The sequence below is a fragment of the Mus musculus genome, chromosome 8, assembly GCF_000001635.26.
Source record: "Mus musculus strain C57BL/6J chromosome 8, GRCm38.p6 C57BL/6J".
Lineage (NCBI taxonomy): Eukaryota > Metazoa > Chordata > Mammalia > Rodentia > Muridae > Mus > Mus musculus.
In genome coordinates, this window is record NC_000074.6 from 66688482 (window position 1) to 66697148 (window position 8667).

Here is an 8667-nt window from a genome sequence, read left to right on the forward strand (position 1 = left end):
TAAAGAAGTCTGGGTGAGAAATTGACCTAAACCTGCAGGGAACAGGCTGTGATGAAGCGTGCAAAATAGACAATAGGATCAACTCCTACTCTAAGGGGTAGTAGTGTGTGGGTGTGAGCGAGGGACATGGAGCAGAGGGAGCTGGGAAGTGGGGGTGAAATGGAGTCAGCCCTTCTTGGAAGCTTTCCGTATCAAAACGCGTGAGTGTGTATGGGAGGGGGCAGGGGGCAGCGGTGTTTTGTCATCTTTCAAAAACATAAAGACAACCTAAGGAAATGAACAAATAGAAACAAATAAAACCCTGTCCTGTTGCACCAAAGCTTGATTTTCATTTTTAAGATTGACAGATCTGTATCCTTTTGTGCAAGATTGTCACAGTATTTGGCCAATCCTCGGTTGGCCTGCCATAACAACAGTGTATTTCCTACACCATCACGATTACAGTGCTTAGCATTGCCTGAACTGTAACCCCAAGGCACTGTGTCGACTGAAGAGGACTTTGGTCCCTTGACTTTTATCCCATGCCCCTGGGGCAGCACTTGCTGTGTCTCAAAGGTCAGAAGATATTTGCCTGTTTCTGCTAATTTAGCAGTCAGTACTCAAGGAAACTGTAGTGTATGCCGTTCCCTCAGCCCAAGGAATCCAAGAACTTCAAAAGGGCTTCAAGAAAATATCATCTGATTCTACTGGGCTTCATTTCAGAATCACTATATTTGTCCCAATATTTGAACACAGAAGGTACCTGTGCAGGGTCCTGGGATCCTGCAGTGAGGGAAGAGAGGAGACTGGCTTTTAATAAACAAAAGCTTAGCAAACAAGGGATTGGTCCTAGGCTTTCTTTTTTTGGTTTGGTTTGGTTTGGGTTTTTCAAGACAGGGTTTCTCTGCATAGCCCTAGCTGTCCTGGAACTCACTTTGTAGACCAGGCTGGCCTCAAACTCAGAAATCCTCTTGCCTCTGCCTCCCAAGTGCTGGGATTAAAGGTGTGCACCACCACACCTGGCCCATCTTAGGCTTTCTTAATGTCAGCTATTGTGCAGTTCACACACTATATGTTGCCAGGTGGGTATTTATTCTCCTGTCCCTTGCAGTCTGACACACACCCTTCCAAATGCACAGTGAGTTTTCAAACAGCTTCTTAGAGACACCCGTGGTGGATGTCTTCCCAAAAATATAGCTGTGCTACATACTCTTGTCTATCCCATGTCAAAAATACAAGTTTTTTCCTTTTCCACACATTTGCTCTTAGCGCTATGTTGAAAAGAATGGCTCATATGGCACTGAGATGATTCTGAACTTGCCTGTTTTCATTTCCTCCCTAAACACACAAGCCCCAAAAGGAAAGGTCAGCGGTAAAGTGCTTGCCTCACAAGTGTGACAACCGAGGTTGCAACTTCAGCAGCCATGTTAAAGCTGTGTGTGGCACTTCACCCACAAGAACACAAGACCCTGGTGATTTGCTGGTCAGAAGGAAAAGCTAAAACAGCGGGCTCCTCGTTCAATGACAGATCCTGTATCAAACGCTAAGGTGGAGATTGGCCACCTCTGGTGTTTACACATATATGTGCAAGTAAGCATGCACATGTATACACCTTACACAATACACACAGGAGTGCACACACATGCACACACACTCACTAAAAAGCAAGGGTCAAGAATTCTTGTCTAAAAAAATCTATTATACAATTTTAAGGATATGTGGAAGAGCCAAATTATTAAGCATTGTTTGGAAGAGTATGTAGAGTTGGAAATGTCAGACATGTGCTGTATAAAAAGGCGAGCATAAATGTGAGCTTTTATCTCCAGACCCCAGAGGAGCTGCAGACTAATCATCATTACTTTTGTAATACATAATAGAGTAAATTTGTTTCTAGTTTATTGAGTACCTTTCAGGCAGAGGAAGTACAGCATCTGGGGGCAGAAACTGCAATGTCCACTTCTGCTGTAGGCATTTTTATAAAATGTGCACCTGGGAAATTAAGTTGGGTTTTTATGCACATTACAAAATGAGACTGGCTAATTCCCAGTTTCCGAGATTCGTTATCAGCTATAAAAGAAAGCTTATCTGAAGAGGAGAGAGTTATGGATCACTTGGGACTAGTAGGATAAATTATTGAACAACCCGTGCCAGGGTAACATTTTGCTGAGGAGCACGTCTGCGGCTTCTGGGAGGTTAGCACTCCAGTTTAATAACAGCTCCCATTTGTGGAGGATGGTTCCTGAAAGCCTTTGACAAGCTCTCTCCTGATGTGTGGGTCTGGTGAGTTAGGTTCAGGAGTTGTGGGGTAAGCAAGACAGGAAAATATTATTTTAGGTAAGTTGTGCTTCTGCTAAAATTTTATCACATTGGTTAAGCATTTCTATGGTAAACTGTGGTACATTTAAGTCCTAAATACTTAAAAGATATGGAAAGGGCAAATTCCTGTATGTTGTGGAACTTTTCCCAATGCTTTTGGCTGCAGTGACGTCTATGAAACGGTATCACTTCCCTACCACTTGACATTTAGGGTTTAAAAGAAAGCACTGGCATAGAATTGTGAAACAATGCAATTGTTCTTATGGGGGATGTTTGTAAAATATCGGCCTGCAGTAGTGTATACAGTCACTTTTGTCAAACAGTTCGGTGATGATCCTAAGTGTCTAAAGAGGCCCACCACAAATAATTTCATTGACTTCTAATAAGTACTGTTCTTCTCAAGCAGCACTTATAGGCATTAAATATGTGACTCATTTCCAGACAGACTGTTCAACTCATCTTTACAAGTTAATTTTTCACTTTAAAACTGCATATACATGTATATATATATATATATATATATATACATATATATATACATATATGTGTGTGTATAGAGAGAGTTATATAGATATAGTCATATACCATATATATTTACAGATAGATGCTTAGAATACCTGAATTGTAGCCACATTTTCCTTAATTTATTAATTCACTTTATACCCCCATCTCAGATATCAGCCCCCTCTCCCTTCTCTCCTCCCAGTCCAGCCACCCATTCTCTCTCCACTTCTCTTCTGAGAAGGGAAGACCCACCCACATCCCCACCATAGGTACCAACTCACTCTGGCATATCAAGTCAAAGCACAACTAGGTGCATATTCTCCCACTTAGGCCAGACAGTGGCAGCCCAGCGAGGAGGAAGGGATACAAAGGGAGGCAACAGAGTCAGAGTCAGCCCCTGCTCCTCTTGTTAGGAGACCCACGTGGAGAACATGCTGTGTATCCTTGTTGCAGCATTTTATACCACGTTGATGGTGTGGCTTTAGACATGCAACGTGATCTATTAGTGTCTCTCTACTCTGTGCAGAAAAGTGTCTTCAACTTGTAGATCTGGAGTCCCTTTTAAATACCGAATAGCTATGACTTCATCCCATTAAAAGCACACATCATAGACATGTGTAGAAATGCATGCTTTTTTGCATCTTCAGAAACTTATAGGCATAAATACTGTCTCTCCTGCATTTTAGAAGAAAAAAAAAGTAAAGACACAAAGGTACAAGATATATTGATAATTTTTTTGTCCTTACAGATATATATTCCTCTCTCTGCAGCTAAGAATTTACAAGTATATTTTATCCTTTTTCTGAAGTACTGGTGTCATGCATCAATAAATCAGCCCCTGTTTTATTTATACTATTTTAAAAGTTTGGGGCAATACTTATCTATATATGGTGTCTAGGGATCTTTTAGGAGACATGACGTTTTATCATATAACTCTACATACAAACTCTACAGGTCTTCTCTTTGCAAAACTCATGCTCTTAATTAGTATCCTCTAAAACTGACACTTCTTCAATAAGTTTTTCATTTGCTATCTAGGTTTCCAATGGTTTGTATTTTAATACTAGTTTGAAGTCTAAATATAACTTGACTATATTTAGGTGGAATGAGAAAAAAACTATTTATTTATGTGGGTTTTTTTTTTCTATGTTGGTTTGTTTTGAATTCTCTTTTAAAGGAATGTCTGTAGAAGTGTTCAAAGCATTAGCCCAGAATCAAAAGTTAGCATGGGTTGAATCACGTGCTCTTCCAAAAAGTATGCTACAACACTGAATTCTCACTCACCGTTCTTGCTGGTATTTCAGCCTTTGAAAGTAGGTCATCCAGTGGGTAGGAAAAAAAAAAAACTGTGAGACATTTCAGCTAAGAGACATTGTAAACGTTTTCCAAGTCAGTAGCATCCATCATTTAAGCTTATACATATTGAGGAAAAAATAATCAACACATGTTCTCTATTTCATGTATTATTCTATGCTCTAAGCTTGAGGAGGTAGCAGGGAAGGGAATTGCTGTCTCTGTGACATCACAGGATACTTGTAGATCTGTGCATGCAGTCACCGGAAAACAATATAAGTCCTGCATCAAAGTAGCACTAGTGTGCTCTAAGAACGTATTTTATTCTTTTTCTGAAGTATGGGTGTCTTACATGTTGACAGATATAATATATAAATATAAATAATATAATTTATAATATTATTGTTTATTAATTATTATTAATAATAATATAATTATAATAATATAATATAATTCCTTGTATTATATTATTTTTAAAATTTGTGGCAAGTTGCCAAATTTATTTTAACATTGTCATGGTGAGTTCTCATTGTCAACTTGATTGGATCAAGAAAGACCATTAATAAGGTACACCTGAGTGTGCCTGTGTGTTTCCAGAGAGAATTCACTGAGTAAGGAAAGCCCCTCCTGAGTATGGGAGGCACCACTCCACTGGCTGGGATTCCAGACTGAATAATAAGGGAATAAGGATGCAGCCATCTGAGCGTTGCCTTTCCTCGTTTTCTGCTCTCTGATGGGCACTGCAGAGCTACTTCCACTGCCCTGTCTTCTCTGATCTGAAGGACTATACTTATCTGAACTCTGGGCACAAAATAAACTTTTCCTCCAGTAAGTTACTTTCATGAGCTATGAGAAACATAACTATGATGGTTTGTTTGTGCTCGGCCCAGGAAGTGGCACTGTTAGAATTTGTGGCCTTGTTAGAGTAGGTGTGTCACTGTGGGTGTGGACTATAAGGCCCTCATCCTAGCTGCCTGGAAGCCAGTATTCTGATAGCAGCCTTCAGGTGAAGATGTAGAAGTCTCAGCTGCACCTGCGTCATGCCTGCCTGGATGCTGCCATGTTCCCACCTTGATGATAATGAACTGAACCTCTGAACCTGTAAGCCAGTCCCAATTAAATGTTGTCTTTATAAGAGTTGCCTTGGTCATGGTATCTTTTCACAGTGATAGATTCCTAATTAAGACAATAGCTAATACAGATACTATCCTAGTTAGCTTTAGTGTTGACACAGCCTAGAGTCACCAGAGAGGGGAGTTTCAGTGAAGAGAAAGATCAGATATGATTGACCTGTGGTCGTGTCTATGGGCATTGTCTTGTCAAGTGATAAAAGAGAGCCCAGCCTGTGTGGACAACACCATTCCCTGGGCTGCTGGTCCTGGGTTATATGAAAAAGCTAGTCAAGGATAAAGCCTTTGAGTGAGCTATAAATCAGCATCCCTCCATGGTTTCTGCTTCAAGTTCTGGCTTGAGTGCCTTAGTTTCCTTCCCTCAATGATATTCTGAGAAATTTAACTTTCCTCACCTAAATCACCTGCCTTTAGTCACGGTGTTTACCACTGCCACAGAGATGAAACTAGAACAGATATCTGCACAGAGGAGATTTCTAATTGGTTGCCTTGGTACACATGTATGCATATTGTAAATAAATTCATTGTTGATTCCACTAGTTAATGCTCCCCAAAAAAGAAATAAAATGATATGGGCTATTTGACTGTAATCAAGAGTTTAGTCAAACTGCCTATCTGTTGAATTTAATTACTAATATGTGGACTCAAAAAGAAGAAAACAAAATCCCAAGACAAGGGTTCTCTGTGTATCCTGACTGTCCTGGAACTCACTCTGTAGACCAGGCTGGCTGTGAACTCAGAGATCTCCCTGCCTCTGCCTCCCAAGTGCTGGAATTGAAGGCGTGCCCCTGCATGCCCATCTCAACATTAATACTCTTAACTTCAAGTTTCATTTGCTGAAGGCACTTCTCCCTGTGTTTTCCTAGATACAAGACTATTTAATAAAGTGGCATGGCACCTCGCATTGTTTGGCATCACTGCTCAGACCTATGTACTCAATGGATACCACCAGAAGGGAAAACTTGACACATAATCAAGTCGTACAATATAAGCTGACTCAGTAGTGGATTCCATTGGAAGTCCAACCTTGTGGAAAGAATTTCCCATCAATACCCTTCATCTGCACATTAGTTTCACATGGAGTATTAATGCCTGTCAAGATTCATCTGATTGATCAATATGGAAAAATAATCTGTGTTAGGGCCTAGAAGCATTTCAGGAATATATAGATGACAGTAATATTCCATTGCATCCCCAGCCTTGTGTCATGGAATTTTAAAGCTAGGCCAGACATTAAAATGTTGCATTTTATAGGTGATAGAACTGATGTTTACTCGAATTTGATGAGCAGAGCTCATCTTTCTGTTTATATGGTGGGGAGAAACATTGTCCAGAGAACAGTAGAACATGGCATTAATGATCTTAATCAAAGACATTACATTAGTCTGTTACAAAATTTCAAAAGGAAATAAACAGAGTTATCTCTTCCGGGAAAAGTTGGGATTTCTATCTATCAAATCCCAAACAATGAAGTTGGCAACATGTTGTTCGTTGAGGTATAGGAAAGAAGACTGGAGATGTAGCTCAGTTGGCAATGCTTCCCTAGCACACACGAAGCCTTGGGTTCATTTCCCAGCCCCCCACACAAGCCAAGTGTGATAGTCTGGGGCTGTAATAACACTGCTCAGGATGCAGAGTCAGGGGAACCACAAATTCAAAAGTATCAAGTTTGAAGCCAGCCCGGGGTCCACAGACACTGTGTCAAAAGAGACTGGAAAAAGAAAACATCCTAAAATTTAGCACATATCTTCACAGGAATACGAGTTGTTTTGCTTATTGTAAACCTCTTGTAAGATTACATTAAAAGGGTTTTCAATCCCTCTACCTTATGCCCTGAAGATGGTCTTCAATAAATACTCATGCTAAAGTAATATAATTATGCCGTTGATGAGCATTTCCAAACTTTATACGATAAAGTTTGTCATAAAAATCTTTGGAGAGCAATAATCCTGGAAAGACTGAGTTGTGAAGTTAATGTCTCAGAAACCCAGCTTTATAAATGTGTCTTGAGGGGGTGTCTCATAGAAACTAAGGTAATAAAACCAACTGCAATTGGCCATATTAATGCAGACCTTTTAGAGAAACTTAACTAGTATTCTTGGAAACACTTAAGTACCCAAGTCCACATTATATTCACAAATTCAAAATAGTTCCTGGCATGAATGATGCCCCATGAAGACATAATCTTGGTAAAGAATTGAACCATTTCCCCTGTGGTTCTCATGACAGACTAAAAAAAAACTGCCTAAGACCAGTGTGACTTAGAGGGGCAGAGTAGACCAGTGAGTAGGAGAGTGTTCCTAAAGGAGGATGGGAGAGCACTGTAATCCCTGAATTCTTCCTATTTCCGTTCTCATGTGATTAGTTGTGTGACACTTTGCTTTTAAACCATTAGAGGGTTTTAACGTACATGCATATCTGCTGTCCTACAAACACTGTACATTTCAATCAGATCATAATCCTCTTCCAATCATAGAAAAATGTGCCCAGTTACGAATATGTTAGCTTTCCCACAAAACAAATCCCAGAGATCATATCAACTACATCTCTATGTATGAATCCAACCAAACTTTTATTGGTAAATAATTCTTATTCAAGCTAACCTTTAGAAAAGGAAAACAAATTTTTTCTTAATAGTACAAGTTTCATTGGATTTCATGTCATGGGATTTCATTGGGATTTCACTTTGAAGGCAAATGATCTTTGTTATTTTGTAATGAAATGTGTGCATCCTAGGCGACATCTGTAGATTCGGTACTTGTTAACAGTTTGAATTTAAACAAGTTGTAGTTCCTAGATAAGTAAATTCTGTGTGTATGCACCTGTGTGTGTGTGTTGTGTGTACATTACTCAGCCTTGACTTTTCAAAGTGCAATGAAACCATGTGAGTTATGAAATCAGTGAATCAATAATTAGCCGGAACCATCAAATATCAAGGACAAGATTTGCAAGGACCATGTCTTTTGAGCACACCCACAATGTTCCATACCGTAGCAGATAAATCACCGGGGAAATTGCATTGACTTTTTCTGACCAACAGGGAAATGCTGGGTTCATCGTGCCCCGGGCCCGGTTTCCTGCTCCCTTGAAAAAAGAACTAGTCACTGAGAACAAATCTGACTCAAATGCATTTTCTTAGTGAAGAGAAAAAAGGGTCAAAGGCTCTCAACTGAGATCCGCTACTTTGGCTTTTTTAAGGACTTCTTTTTTGTTCTCCTAGACTGGGGAAAATAACTTCTCGGTACTGGCGTGCGGAATATTTGAGCGTCACAAAAGCAGCGGCGGCGAACCCATTAACCGAGGCTTTGCGATGAAGTGCATCTTTCCCCCTTCCCGTAAATATGCTCTCCCCTCCATTCTTGACTTCAGCTTAAAGCTCGGACTCTCTCAGAGGAAAAGGACTTCGCCACAAGATGGCACTGACCTGCAGACAAAAGAAATAGCG